Consider the following 17,767-nt stretch of genomic DNA (forward strand, 5'->3'; position numbering starts at 1 on the left):
AGTTTATACTTCTACATGTAAACAGAATCAAATATACTTGTATTCAATGCGAATACACTGTGATACCATGATTTTTTACTTCTATATGTAAAAAGGATCAAATATACTTGTATTCAATGTGAATACACTGTGACATTATAAGTTTATACTTCTACATGTAAACGGAATCAAATAAACTTGTATTCAATGTGAATACACTGTTATATTATAAATTTATACTTCTACATGTAAACAGAATCAAATATACTTGTATTCAATTTGAATACACTGTGATACCACGTGATTTAACTTCTATATGTAAACAGGATCAAATATACTTGTATTCAATGTGAATACACTGTTATATTATGAATTTATATTTCTACATGTAAACAAAATCAAATATACTTGTATTCAATGTGAATACACTGTTATATTATGAGTTAATACTTCTACATGTAAACAGAATCAAATATACTTGTATTCAATGTGAATACACTGTGATACCACGAGATTTAACTTCTATATTTAAACAGAATCAAATATACTTGTATTCAATAAGAATTCACTGTTATATTATGAGTTTATTGTTCTACATGTAAACCGAATCAAATATACCTGTATTCAATGTGAATACACTGTGATATCATGAGTTTTAACTTTTATATGTAAATAGGATCAAATATACTTGTATTCAATGTGAATACACTGTGATACCATGAGTTTTAACTTCTATATGTAAACAGGATCAAAAATACTTGAATTCAATTTGAATACACTATTATATTATGAGTTTATACTTCTACATGTAAACAGAATCAAAAATACTTGTTTTCAATGTGAATACACTGCTATATTATGAGTTTATACTTCTACATGTAAACAGAATCAAATATACTTGTATTCAATGCGAATACACTGTGATACCATGATTTTTTACTTCTATATGTAAACAGGATCAAATATACTTGTATTCAATGTGAATACACTGTGATATTATAAGTTTATAGTTCTACATGTAAACGGAATCAAATAAACTTGTATTCAATGTGAATACACTGTTATATTATGAATTTATACTTCTACATGTAAACAGAATAAAATATACTTGTATTCAATTTGAATACACTGTGATACCACGTGATTTAACTTCTATATGTAAACAGGATCAAATATACTTGTATTCAATGTGAATACACTGTTATATTATGAATTTATATTTCTACATGTAAACAAAATCAAATATACTTGTATTCAATGTGAATACACTGTGATACCATGAGTTTTTACTTCTATATGTAAGCAGGATCAAATATACTTGTATTCAATGTAGATACACTGTTACATTATGAGTTTATACTTCTACATGTAAACGGAATCAAATATACTTGTATTCAATGTGAATACACTGTTATATTATGAGTTTATACTTCTACATGTAAACAGAATCAAATATACTTGCATTCAATGTGAATACACTGTGATACCACGTGATTTAACTTCTATTTGTAAACAGGATCAAATATACTTGTATTCAATGTAAATACACTGTTATATTATGAGTTTATTATTCTACATGTAAACAGAATCAAATATACTTGTATTCAATGTGAATACACTGTGATACCACGAGTTTTAATTTCTATATGTGAATAGGATCAAATATACTTGTATTCAATGTGAATACACTTTGATACCATGAGTTTTAACTTCTATATGTAAACAGGATCAAATATACTTGTATTCAATGTGAATACACTGTTATATTATGAGTTTATACTTCTACATGTAAACAGAATTTAATATACTTGTATTCAATGTGAATACACTGTGATACCAATGAGTTTTTACTTCTATATTAAACAGGATCAAATATACTTGTATTTAATGTGAATTCACTGTGATAACACGTGTTTTTACTTCTATATGTAAACAGAATCAAATATACTTGTATTCAACGTTAATACACTATTATATTATAAGTTTATACTTCTACATGTAAACCGAATCAAATATACTTGTATTCAATGTGATTACACTGTGATACCATGAGTTTTTACTTCTATATGTAAACAGGATCAAATATACTTGTATTCAAAGTGAATACACTGTGATACCATGAGTTTTTACTTCTATATGTAAACAAGATCAAATATACTTTTATTCAATGTGAATACACTGTTATATTATGAGTTTATACTTCTACATGTAAACAGAATCAAATATACTTGTATTCAATGTAAACACACTGTTATATTATGAGTTTATACTTCTATATGTAAACAGGATCAAATATACTTGTATTCAATGTGAATACACTGTGATACCACGTGTTTTTACTTCTATATGTAAACAGAATCAAATATACTTGTATTCGATGTGAATAAACCCTTATATTATGAGTTTATACTTGTACATGTAAACAGAATCAAATATACTTATATTCATCGTGAATACACTGTTATATTATGAGTTTGTTTATTCTAAATGTAAACAAAATCAAATATACTTGTATTCAATGAGAATGCACTATTATATTATAGTTTTTACTTCGATATGTAAACAGGATCAAATATACTTGTATTCAATGTTAATATACTGTGATACCATGAGTTTTTACTTTTATATGTAAACAGGCTCAAATATACTTGTATTCAATGTGAATACACTGTTATATTATGAGTTTATACTTCTACATGTAAACAGAATCAATACTTGTATTCAATGTGAATACATTGTGATACCATGTTTTATCTTCTATATGTAAACAGGATCAAATATACTTGTATTCAGTGTGAATACACTGTGATACCATGAGGTTAACTTCTATATGTAAACATTATCAAATATACTTGTATTCAATGTGAATACACTGTTATATTATGAGTTTATACTTCTACATGTAAACAGAATCTAATATACTTGTATTCAATGTGAATACACTGTTATATTGTGAGTTTATACTTCTACATGTAAACAGAATCAAATATACTTGAATTCAATGTGAATACACTGTGATACCATGAGATTTAACTTCTATATGTAAACAGATTCAAATATACTTGTATTCAATGTGAATACACTGTTATATTGTGAGTTTATACTTCTACATGTAAACAGAATCAAATATACTTGTATTCAATGAGAATACACAATTATATTATGAGTTTATACTTCTACATGTAAACAGAATCAAATATACTTGTATTCAATGTCAATACACTGTTATATTATGAGTTTATACTTCTACATTTAAAAAGAATCAAATATACTTGTATTCAATGTGAATACACTGTTATTTTATGAGTTTATACTTCTACATGTAAACAGAATCAAATATACTTGTATTCAATATGAATACACTGTGATACCATGAGTTTTTACTTCTATATTAAACAGGATCAAATATACTTGTATTCAATGTGAATACACTGTGATACCGCGTGTTTTTACTTCTATATGTAAACAGAATCAAATATACTTGTATTCAATGTGAATACACCCTTATATTATGAGTTTATACTTGTACATGTAAACAGAATCAAATATACTTCTATTCAACGTGAATACACTGTTATATTATGAGTTTGTTTATTCTAAATGTAAACAAAATCAAATATACTTGTATTCAATGAGAATACACTATTATATTATAAGTTTATACTTCTACATAAAAACAGAATCAAGTATACTTGTATTCAATGTGATTACACTGTGATACCATGAGTACTTCTATATGTAAGCAGGATCAAATATACTTGTATTCAATGTAGATACACTGTTACATTATGAGTTTATACTTCTACATGTAAACAGAATCAAATATACTTGTATTCAATGTGAATACACTGTTATATTAAAAGTTTATACATCTACATGTAAACAGAATCAAATATAATTGTATTCAATGTTAATACACTGTTATATTATGAGTTTATAATTCTATATGTAAACAGAATCAAATATACTTGTATGCAATGTGAATACACTGTGATACCACGAGTTTTTACTTCTATATGTAAACCGGATTAAATATACTTGTATTCAATGTGAATACACTGTTATATTATGATTTTATACTTCTATATGTAAACAGAATCAAAAATTCTTGTATTCAATGTGAATACACTAAGATACCATTAGTTTTTACTTCTATATGTAAACAGGATCAAATATACTTGTATTCAATGTGAATACACTGTTATATTATGAGTTTATACTTCTACATATAAACAGGATCAAATATACTTGTATTCCATGTGAATACGCTGTTATATTATTAGTTTATTCTTCTACATGTAAACAGAATCAAATATACTTGTATTCAATGTGAATACACTGTGATACCATGAGTTTTAACTTCCATATGTAAACAGGATCAAATATACTTGTATTCAATGTGAATACACTGTTAAACCATGAGTTTTAACTTCTAAAGATAAACAGAATCAAATATACTTGTATTCAATGTGAATACACTGTGATATCATGAGTTTTAACTTCTATATGTAGACAGGATCAAATATACTTGTATTGAATGTGAATATACTGTTATTTTATGAGTTTTAACTTCTATATGTAGACATGATCAAATATACTTGTATTCAATATGAATACACTGTTATATTGTGAGTTTATACTTCTATATGTAAACAGAATCAAATATACTTGTATTCAATGTGAATAAACTGTGATACCATGAGTTTTAACTTCTATATGTAGACAGGATCAAATATACTTGTATTGAATGTGAATACACTGTTATATTATGAGTTTATACTTCTACATGTAAACAGGATCAAATATACTTGTATTCAATGTGAATACACTGTTATATAATGAGTTTATACTTCTATAAGTAAACAGAATCAAAAATTCTTGTATTCAATGTGAATACACTGTGATACCATGAGTTTTTTTTTCTATATGTAAACAGGATCAAATATACTTGTATTCAATGTGAATACACTGTGATACCATGAGTTTTTACTTCTATATGTAAACAGGACCAAATATACTTGTATTCAATGTAAATACACTGTTATATTATGAGTTTATATTTCTACATGTAAACAGCATAAAATATACTTTTATTCCATGTGAATACGCTGTTATATTATGAGTTTATACTTCTACATGTAAACAGAATTATATATACTTTTATTCAATGTGAATACACTGTGATACCATGAGTTTTAACTTCCATATGTAGACAGGATCAAATATACTTGTATTGAATGTGAATACACTGTTATATTATGAGTTTATACTTCTACATGTAAACAGGATCAAATATACTTGTATTCAATGTGAATACACTGTGATACCATGAGTTTTTACTTCTATATGTAAACAGGATCAAATATACTTGTATTCAATGTGAATACACTGTTATATTATGAGTATATACTTCTACATGTAAACAGGATCAAATATACTTGTATTCAATGTGAATACACTGTTATATTATGAGTTTATACTTCTATATGTAAACAGAATCAAAAATTCTTGTATTGAATGTGAATACACTGTGATACCACGAGTTTTCACTTCTATATGTAAACAGGATCAAATATACTTGTATTGAATGTGAATATACTGTTATTTTATGAGTTTTAACTTCTATATGTAAACATGATCAAATATACTTGTATTGAATGTGAATACACTGTTATATTATGAGTTTATACTTCTATATTTAAACAGAATCAAATATACTTGTATTCAATGTGAATACGCTGTGATACCATGAGTTTTAACTTCTACGTGTAGACAGGATCAAATATACTTGTATTGAATGTGAATACACTGTTATATTATGAGTTTATACTTCTACATGTAAACAGGATCAAATATACTTGTATTCAATGTGAATACACTGTTATATAATAAGTTTATACTTCTATATAAAAACAGAATCAAAAATTCTTGTATTCAATGTGAATACACTGTGATACCATGAGTTTTTTTTTCTATATGTAAACAGGATCAAATATACTAGTATTCAATGTGAATACACTGTGATACCATGAGTTTTTACTTCTATATGTAAACAGGACAAAATATACTTGTATTCAATGTAAATACACTGTTATATTATGAGTTTACACATCTACATGTAAACAGGATCAAATATACTTGTATTCAATGTGAATACACTGTTATATTATGAGTTTATACTTCTATATGTAAACAGAATCAAATATACTTGTATTCAATGTGAATACACTGTGATACCATGAGTTTTTACTTCTCTATGTAGACATGATCAAATATACTTGTATTGAATGTGAATACACTGTTATATTATGAGTTTATACTTCTATATGTAAACAGAATCAAATATACTTGTATTCAATGTGAATACACTGTGATACCATGAGTTTTAACTTCTATATGTAGACAGGATCAAATATACTTGTATTGAATGTGAATACACTGTTATATTATGAGTTTATACTTCTACATGTAAACAGGATCAAATATACTTGTATTAAATGTGAATACACTGTTATATAATGAGTTTATACTTCTATATAAAAACAGAATCAAAAATTCTTGTATTCAATGTGAATACACTGTGATACCATGAGTTTTTTTTTCTATATGTAAACAGGATCAAATATACTTGTATTCAATGTGAATACACTGTGATACCATGAGTTTTTACTTCTATATGTAAACAGGACCAAATATACTTGTATTCAATGTAAATACACTGTTATATTATGAGTTTATACTTCTACATGTAAACAGAATCAAATATACTTTTATTTCATGTGAATACGCTGTTATATTATGAGTTTATACTTCTACATGTAAACAGAATTAAATATACTTGTATTCAATGTGAATACACTGTGATACCATGAGTTTTAACTTCTATATGTAAACAGGATCAAATATACTTGTATTCAATGTGAATACACTGTTATATTATGAGTTTATACTTCTACATGTAAACAGGATCAAATGTACTTGTATTCAATGTGAATACACTGTGATACCATGAGTTTTAACTTCTATATGTAAACACGATCAAATATACTTGTATTCAATGTGAATACACTGTGATACCATTAGTTTTTACTTCTATATGTAAACAGGATCAAATGTACTTGTATTCAATATGAATGCACTGTTATATTATGAGTTTATACTTCTCATGTAAACAGGATCAAATATACTTGTATTCAATGTGAATACACTGTTATATTATGAGTTTATACTTCTGTATGTAAACAGAATCAAAAATTCTTGTATTCAATGTGAATACACTGTGATACCATGAGTTTTAACTTCTATATGTAAACAGGATGAAATATACTTGTATTCAATGTGAATACACTGTGATACCATTAGTTTTTACTTCTATATGTAACCAGGATCAAATATACTTAAATTCAATGTGAATACACTGTTATATTATGAGTTTATACTTCTACATGTAAACAGAATCAAATATACTTGTATTCAATGTGAACACACTGTTATATTATGAGTTTATACTTCTACATGTAAACAGAATCAAATATACTTGTATTCAATGTGAATACACTGTGATACCACGGGTTTTTACTTCTATATGTAACCAGTATCAAATATACTTGTATTCAATGTGAATACACTGTTACATTATGAGTTTATACTTCTACATGTAAACAGAATCAAATATACTTGTATTCAATGTGAATACACTGTTATATTATGAGTTGATACTGGTACATTCAAACAGAACCAAATATACTTGTATTCAATGTGAATACACTGTGATACCATGAGTTTTAACTTCTATATGTAGACAGGATTAAATATACTTGTATTGAATGTGAATACACTGTGATACCATTAGTTTATACTTCTACATGTAAACAGAATCAAATATACTTGTATTCAATGTGAATACACTGTGATACCATGAGTTTTTACTTCTATATGTGACAGGATCAAACATACTTGTATTCAATGTAAATACGCTGTTATATTATGAGTTTATACTTCTACATGTAGACAGAATCAAATATACTTGTATCAATGTGAATACACTGTGATACCATGAGTTTTAACTTCTATATGTAAACAGGATCAAATATACTTGTATTCAATGTGAATACATTGTTATATTATGAGTTTATACTTCTACATGTAAACATAATCAAATATACTTGTATTCAATGTGAATACACTGTTATATTATGATTTTATACTGCTTCATGTAAACAGAATGAAATATACTTGTATTCAATGTGAATACACTGTTATATTATGAGTTTATACTTCTACATGTAAACAGAATCAAATATACTTGTATTCAATGTGAAAACACTGTGATACCAAGAGTTTTTACTTCTATATGTAAACAGGATCAAATATACCTGTATTTAATGTGAATACACTGTTATATTATGAGTATATACTTCTACATGTAAACAGAATCAAATATACTTGTATTCAATGTGAATACACTGTGATATCATGAGTTTTTACTTCTATATGTGACAGGATCAAACATACTTGTATTCAATGTGAATACACTGTGATATTATGAGTTTATATTTCTACATGTAAACAGAATCAAATATACTTGTATTCAATGTGAATACACTGTGATACCATGAGTTTTTACTTCTATATGTAAACAGGATCAAATATACTTGTATTCAACGTGAATACACTGTTATATTACGAGTTTATACTTCTACATGTAAACAGAATCAAATATACTTGTATTCAATGCGAATACACTGTGATACCATGAGTTTTAACTTCTATATGTAAACACGATCAAATATACTTGTATTCAATGTGAATACACTGTGATACCATTAGTTTTTACTTCTATATGTAAACAGGATCAAATGTACTTGTATTCAATATGAATGCACTGTTATATTATGAGTTTATACTTCTCATGTAAACAGGATCAAATATACTTGTATTCAATGTGAATACACTGTTATATTATGAGTTTATACTTCTGTATGTAAACAGAATCAAAAATTCTTGTATTCAATGTGAATACACTGTGATACCATGAGTTTTAACTTCTATATGTAAACAGGATGAAATATACTTGTATTCAATGTGAATACACTGTGATACCATTAGTTTTTACTTCTATATGTAACCAGGATCAAATATACTTAAATTCAATGTGAATACACTGTTATATTATGAGTTTATAGTTCTACATGTAAACAGAATCAAATATACTTGTATTCAATGTGAACACACTGTTATATTATGAGTTTATACTTCTACATGTAAACAGAATCAAATATACTTGTATTCAATGTGAATACACTGTGATACCACGGGTTTTTACTTCTATATGTAACCAGTATCAAATATACTTGTATTCAATGTGAATACACTGTTACATTATGAGTTTATACTTTTACATGTAAACAGAATCAAATATACTTGTATTCAATGTGAATACACTGTTATATTATGAGTTGATACTGGTACATTCAAACAGAACCAAATATACTTGTATTCAATGTGAATACACTGTGATACCATGAGTTTTAACTTCTATATGTAGACAGGATTAAATATACTTGTATTGAATGTGAATACACTGTGATACCATTAGTTTATACTTCTACATGTAAACAGAATCAAATATACTTGTATTCAATGTGAATACACTGTGATACCATGAGTTTTTACTTCTATATGTGACAGGATCAAACATACTTGTATTCAATGTAAATACGCTGTTATATTATGAGTTTATACTTCTACATGTAGACAGAATCAAATATACTTGTATCAATGTGAATACACTGTGATACCATGAGTTTTAACTTCTATATGTAAACAGGATCAAATATACTTGTATTCAATGTGAATACATTGTTATATTATGAGTTTATACTTCTACATGTAAACATAATCAAATATACTTGTATTCAATGTGAATACACTGTTATATTATGATTTTATACTGCTTCATGTAAACAGAATGAAATATACTTGTATTCAATGTGAATACACTGTTATATTATGAGTTTATACTTCTACATGTAAACAGAATCAAATATACTTGTATTCAATGTGAAAACACTGTGATACCAAGAGTTTTTACTTCTATATGTAAACAGGATCAAATATACCTGTATTTAATGTGAATACACTGTTATATTATGAGTATATACTTCTACATGTAAACAGAATCAAATATACTTGTATTCAATGTGAATACACTGTGATATCATGAGTTTTTACTTCTATATGTGACAGGATCAAACATACTTGTATTCAATGTGAATACACTGTGATATTATGAGTTTATATTTCTACATGTAAACAGAATCAAATATACTTGTATTCAATGTGAATACACTGTGATACCATGAGTTTTTACTTCTATATGTAAACAGGATCAAATATACTTGTATTCAACGTGAATACACTGTTATATTACGAGTTTATACTTCTACATGTAAACAGAATCAAATATACTTGTATTCAATGCGAATACACTGTGATACCATGAGTTTTTACTTCTATATGTAAACAGGATCAAATATACTTGTATTCAATATGAATACACTGTGATACCATGAGTTAAAAGTATAAACTCATAACATCACAGTTTATGCACATTGCATACAAGTGTATTTGATTCTGTTTACATGTAGAAGTAGAAATTCATAATATCACAGTGTATTCACATTAAATACATTTATATCTCATTCTGTTTGCATGTAGAAATATGAACTCATGGTATCACAGTGTATTCTCATTGAATACAAGTACATTTGATTATTTTTACATTTATAAGTAAAAACTCATAATATCACAGTGTATGCACATTAAATACAAGTATATTTGATCCGGTTTACATGTAGAAGTGTAAACTCATAATATCACAGTTTTTTCACATTGAATACAAGTATATTTGATTCTGTTTACATGTTGAAGTATAAGCTCATAATATTTCAGTGTCTTCACATTGAATACAAGTATATTTGATCCTGTTTACACATAGAAGTAAAAACTCATGGTATCACAGTGTATTCACCTTGAATACAAGTACATGAGATTCTGTTTACATGTAGAAGTATAAACTCATAAAATCACAGTGTATTCACATTTAATACAAGTATATTTGATTCTGGTTACATGAAGAAGTACCCGAGGAGAATTTTCCCGTAGCGAAACGTGATTAGAATACGTTTTTTCTAGAACTGCTTGGTTCAGACGCATACCACGGAATGCATCTTTTTTGAATTCTAGAACACCTTGTTTGTGTTTTTTTCTTCATTACTGGATGCATTTTTGCAAACGCAACTGAAATTAGTTTCAAAATGCGTTTTTTATGTATATATTTTGCATTTGAATTGAATTTAATCACGTATCAAATTTTACCTTATATAAACAACGTTTACTTATCGATTTTCTTGTTATATCTCTTCTCCACACATCTTTTTTTTTAAATAAATTTTCGGACATATGTATTGAAGTGAGAAGCAGCATTTTATTAACTGGCAGAGATTAACTGACAAAGACTGACGTAGGTACTGACTGAACAACACTGACAGAGATACAGAATGAGATACTCACCGATTGTTAAAGCTCTCGATAGTTTTCAAGCGCTTCAACAATTGATTTGGTTCTCTGCTTTACTAACGAAATTACTTCATTTTTTTCAAGTTTCTCCACATTGTCTTCTTCGTCTCCATTGCCTATCATACCGGGAACATTTACTGATTTGTGATAGTTAAATTGGTGTACTCTTCTGGCAGCCTGGACACACTCCAAAACTTTGGAGATTTGGATCGGCTTTTTGTGCTGCTCCAAGACATTAGTCATGACAACTATAAAGTGATAAGAAAGTCATAAGAATTTACACATTCAAATAACTAAAAATCAGACTAATAACTAACAAACAGACTAAAAGAGGACTTCATAACTACGTTGCTCTGTGGCATTGCATTTCATTTAATTAGAAAAGATGCAACGATGAATTTCAAGTTAAATTCGGCTTCCACAGAGTGACGTAGTTATAAGTCATGACAACTGTAAATTGAAAAGAACAAGCTAAAGTCTATAACACTTGCAGCATATTCAATACCTCCAAAAATGGCTAACATATTTGTAAGATGCCCGATTGTAGGTCTAGTGTCTCTGCCTCTTCCACTCCGCCCCTTCCACTGCACTTTAAAGCATAATTCTCTCGTAAAAATGAAATCTATTATAGACTTTGCCAAAGTCGATTCGTAAGATCTTCAATTAACACGGCAGACTAAAGAAAAAGAAAAAGAAAAATTAGACTGCCAGTGACTAAAAAAGATGTTGACTTACTAAACTAACTGAAAGATCGATATCAATCAACGCATTGTTGAGGGCGCTGATATTTTCCACAAGCTTCAGGGGGAGATCCAGATTCTTCTCCACAGTTTTACGAAAATAGCCTATGTTCTTCGTTAGATTATTCCCAACATAAACTGAGGAAGGGACCAAAACTCTGAGGATGGAATTGGTTACAGTCATAGATGCTACATTTTTTCCAGTCATCGTCATCTGTAAAAATAATGACAAAAATTAAATGAAACAACACTTAAAATAAGGATGAATGATTTGTAAATTACCAATCGCAAGCGTGGTGCCACAAGTAGAACCAGTGGCCCGATTTACTGATAAAGGGTCGCGATCTGAAGATCCATTCGAGCCAGCTTCGCCATAACGAGACACAATCCCTCCATTTAAAGTGGCTGCTTTACGACTTTGAAAAACAGCAACACGATCTCAAGAACCGGTGTTGTTGCGAGATCCTGAATTATTTTAAGATAAAGCAATTATTGTGTTGAGTCACGGAGTCATGATTTAAAAAGCCAGTGTTACCGTTTAGAAATCCTGAGTCATTTTGAGGTACAACGCCATATAAAGAGCCTGCTCTGTGATTTTGAGTCACAGATCCACGATTTGAAGCGCGAGCTCCACGTTTTGCCCAACCAGTGACTCGAATTGTAGATCCATTGTCACCAACAATAGATCCAGTGTCACCATGTAGAGATTCATCCTCACGATTTGAAATATCGGCCGCACCATTTAAAGATCCAGAGAATTCACCATCAACAGCTGTCAGGGACGAATGGCTGGAGGAACCGAATTTTCCGTCTGAATGGGAAACAGGCTTCTGCTTTTGAAAAGGCGGTAATTTTTTCTTGGGCGTCGACTCCTGAGATGGGAATGGTTGGATTGTGGAATTCCGCGTGGAGGCGACAGTTTGCTTAAGTACAGCTAAATCGCTGCACGAACTGGAATCTGCTGTAATTGAAAAAAAAATGTACTTGTAAGTCGAGCTAATCACCGAATATGAAAAACCCTAACTTTATAATAAAATAAACACTGACCTAACGGTTGAGGTGGAATCTCCCATGATTCAAAACTCTTGTGGTCGGCTTCCGTGGTTGCTGCCAAGCATTTTGAATTTTTTTAGATTTCATATGTTGCTTCGTCGTAGGAGACTAGCTGTGAACAGAAAGAGGTGTAAAATATTACCAAAAATCAAATAATTAAAATATTACTTGGTCTGCATTCAGTCACGACATCCATGATCTCGTACTCTACAAACGTCACGTCAGGATATCTTCTTTTTTTGAAGCACACCAACGTCCAGTCCCATGGATACATGCCATTAATATGAAAATCTGGTCTTGGATACAGGAAACTCCCGAAGTCGGTGTCTACCAAATGTTCTGGTACCATGTGCACAAGTTCCACTTGTTCTCCACAAAGACCTATTTGATTAGTCGAAACTAGATGGAAAGACAAACTGGCGGCTACTGAACCACACGGAACGCCAATCATTGGATAGTTGCCTTGAAATTTCTGTTCGTTAAACCGCATGCCTGGCTAAAGAATATAACAACTTATCAGTCGTAAAGCACGAATATACCAGCACCAAATTTGACAAAAGAAAAATGAAAGAAAAATCACTTACTACGTTCACTACTTTTGGAACTGAGGAACTCGTACCGTCGTAGTTCGCCATAGTGAATGTGGTCTCATCAGCAGCACGTCAATCACTAAATGAAAAAGCCTCAGTCAGCTCTGCAAGGAGGCTATGGGCAACTACCCACATCCATTTCTTTATTGAGCACACTTCAATAATCGATGATTATTGTAATCAAATTCGCTTTATAGCCACTAGGACCGCAGACAAAAATACACCTCATTTTACCGCGATGAAAAACAAAGGATTTTTCTTGTCTAAATATTTTACATACCTCTAAGGCCGTTAATTCAAACTTGATGGGCTCCTGTTCCTTGGCAGCACTGGGTGAACTAAGCCTAAAGGCCTGCCCATTTTGCCGCTCTATCCCGCATGCAGAACGATGCTGTTGTCTTATGATGGGCCACCTTAAGTACTTTGGTCAAAGTGGCAGGTTCATCCGTCAAGTAATGACGCTTCTCCCACAAAAGCTAAATACCAAAGGAATTTTATTAGTAATCGGTAAACACAATACAAACGCGTATATTGCAGTACCTCGCGTTGATAGAGATCCATTTTGGCAAAGGATCCACTTTGGATGATATGCATGAGCGAACGTTGGGTGTTGTCATCCAAGGCGCTGAAATTACGCAACTCACCACTTGGAATGACGGTGGGTTCAACAAGCGGAAAATGAATATCAGCCTCATCCAAATCAGTCATTTCAATAATGAGCAAAGGAGTCGAATGACCACTAGGATGGCGCCCGGCCGTGGGCACATATCCTGAACGCTTGTCCGAGGCTGGCGGCCATAAAGGAAGCAGTCGACTACCTAGAGTAATAATAACATCTGTAGAAGATTAGAAACTAGACAAATTAATTTAGACTAAAAGCAGTCGCACCTTAAACGAGGGTCCAATTAGGATTGCCGTAAGTAAAAAAATTCGGTGATGTCCATCCAAGTTCAACGTGTTCAGCTTCTGATCCACTTCCTGGATCACCTTCCACCACTTTCCTTCGACCGTAGGCAGTAAGAGCAAGGCGTGATGCACGCGGGAGATTACAAATGGCCACGCTACTGGAGCTGATCACTTCATCAAAGACGATACGGTTCGGAAAGAAAGCGGCTGACCTGGAACTTGCAGTGCCAAACACCATCTGACCACGACCCAACAAATTAATTACATACTTTTCGGAAAACAATGAAATAAATAGTTAATAATTTTACCTTTGACGGACTGCAGCAGACCTTTGGGTTGTGTGTTGCTAGAGTTTACCAAGAGTCGATCAATTTCTCCGTGAATGATGTCGATGAGAACGGAGACCGTCGCGTGAGTGAGTGCATCTCCCGGCTCTCTAGACAGCAGATCGTCAACTTTGATTTCGATATCTTTAATGTCATCTTCTGCAGCCCTAAGCAAAGGCCTGGGCACTTCGTCTATATGAAGCAGACACACCAAGACATCCTTTTCCAGTTTGATACAGTGGTGGACGTACTCGTAGTCGCAAAGGCACGAATTGGGTAATAAAAATTCGGCCATGCCTCAGACCTTGGGCGCATATTCTTCCGACTTGAGCTGAGTGGTGGCACCCAATTCACAAACGACGTGGCTTATAACGTGATCTACTCGACTGCTAATATCACATGTGAAATTGGGGACGGGGTGGTCCATAGAGAAATGTACTGCCAATTTCACTGATATGGACTCGGTGCAACTTGACTCCAGTATCGGACTAGTCTAGTAAATAGATTTAAAAAATGTAATAATAATGATGGTTCAGTTATTATGAAAGGTATATTTTCTTACCAAGTAACCTGTGTTGGTTTCTTGCTGTTGTTGAGCTTGGGTGTTGAGAGTAAAACTGGTGAGGGTAAAGAACTTGTTGGTATTGGTTGTGAAAGGTGTTGATGCACATTTTGAACAGACAAATGATTGGGAAAGAGGACTGCATGGCGGCTGGACCTGTTTGATGATATATTCAGGTTCGGAAAGGCCAAATCCAATGCTTGAAAAAGAAATGAGACTTCGAGATCTGAGAGCCTGGCCCTATTTGGTAACATCACATTAATCAGATCATTTGAATTTGGGGATTGTGGCAGCTGCATGAAACATAAATACCTAAATGACGTTTCACATAGCAAAATTCTCAAGCATTGAAAACCAAAACAACAATGGCGGACCGATGGCGGAAAACAGTGTGTGGATATCAAAACGCACACCAGAGGGGGCAAAAGAAAAACAGATTCCCACCGAGTGTTTGGTTTTCATCTTTTTTTTTAATTAAACTAAAAAAAATTTATTCTCAGGTAAAACTGCATAGTTTGAGCTATTTTTCATTGCGAAAGGTTTCTTCGTGAATTTTTTTTTGTTTGTTGATAAATGTTGTAGACTTGTAGGCGGCTTCGTTTGTCATTTGTTTTAGGTTTGTTTTAGCTTGGTTTACTTCTGCTTCTGCTTACTTTTGTTTTAAGTGTATTGGAATTTCCTGTGTAATGGAAGTGGGAGATGATTTTCAAACTCTAATGAAGTCTAAAAAGTAATTTGAGAAGATAAGGTACGTTTTACTTTTCGGATACATTAGTCTGTTTCTCTCTTTACCATTGTTAACCTATTCACTCAAGAGCATATCAAGTTCAATGTTATTATACATCACTGCGAATTCCCATTGTTTATAATTGTGAAGGGAAGTTTCCGAACTCTTATGCGAAATGAATATCCATACAGGTATACAGAAGAGATTCTATTATCACCCATGCCAATCTTTCGGTTGGGTCCGACTAAAGAATCTGCGTCGTAAATCTTTTGTTAATCACAAAATTCTTTCATAAAACTTCAGTAATCTTTTTTGTCATTCTTCTGTTGCAGTATAGGTTGGTGAAAACGTTGCCGATTAGACCAATCTTTTGAAGTTTTTTACTGGAAATTGAATCTCACGTCTATAAATTGTAAATGACCCTCTATTCGTAACCACTTGTTGATAAACGATTCTTTTTTTAAATATTTTTTTACCCTTTACTTTACTGATGTTACTGTTTTTGAGTGATGATGCGATGAGTTTTTTATTTCCATATAGACAATTTAAAAAAACTTCATGTGACTCAATTTCCAGTTTGTCGTGACTTAACGTTCATTTTTTACGAGAAAACAAGCGGAAAGGACAAATTTGGTGACATGGCAACAAAACAGATCATAGTCTATGCAGACAACCAGTGGCGTTTTAAGTGTCAGGTCGAAGCTCTTGTTTATTTTTTTGCAGGTTTCGCTTTTTGGCAATCTCTACTTTTCTAAATCCTTGTTTTACATTCAAATATTGCAGCTTATTAAAAAATCATGTTTCCACCAACCGACCAAGAGGTGGAAATTGTCCTAAAAGCTAGTAGAATTTCACAAAGAGAAAGAAAACGCCGGTTAATTGCATAAACGTCACAGTATGCGACGCATTTCGATCTGTAAAAATACTTGAAATTTGGAGAAAGCAAGGTGTACTACATGATATCTGGGTTAGAATAAAAGAAATAGTAGATCTGGTGCGGAAATATAACTTAAAACAAAGAGCGCCAAGAGAAAATCAATCGTTCATTCAGGATGAGGTAAAACAATGGGATTTCTGTTTGTTTCTTTGTATGTAATTTTACGTTAATTTCACAGTTAACTCAGCTTGATGGAAAAATCGAATCACTCGATAAAGATTTTTGCAGCGATACCAATTTCCAAAGTAAGCAAAATAGAACTGTGTAAGAAAAAACATAAGCAAAATCTACTATAACAAATAAAACTTCTTTTTAGATGACACAGGGGTAGAAAAATGTAAACGAAGTTCACTTACATTTACACAGC

The 17,767-nt window shown here is 30.9% G+C and overlaps 1 pseudogene; it reads right to left on the reverse strand.

The window, feature by feature from the left end:
- Window positions 1–11,479: 11,479 nt before the first annotated feature.
- LOC116935038 lies at window positions 11,480–13,842 on the reverse strand (annotated as a pseudogene).
- Window positions 13,843–17,767: the final 3,925 nt, after the last annotated feature.

Source organism: Daphnia magna, linkage group LG2 (assembly GCF_020631705.1).
Source record: "Daphnia magna isolate NIES linkage group LG2, ASM2063170v1.1, whole genome shotgun sequence".
NCBI classification, from domain to species: domain Eukaryota; kingdom Metazoa; phylum Arthropoda; class Branchiopoda; order Diplostraca; family Daphniidae; genus Daphnia; species Daphnia magna.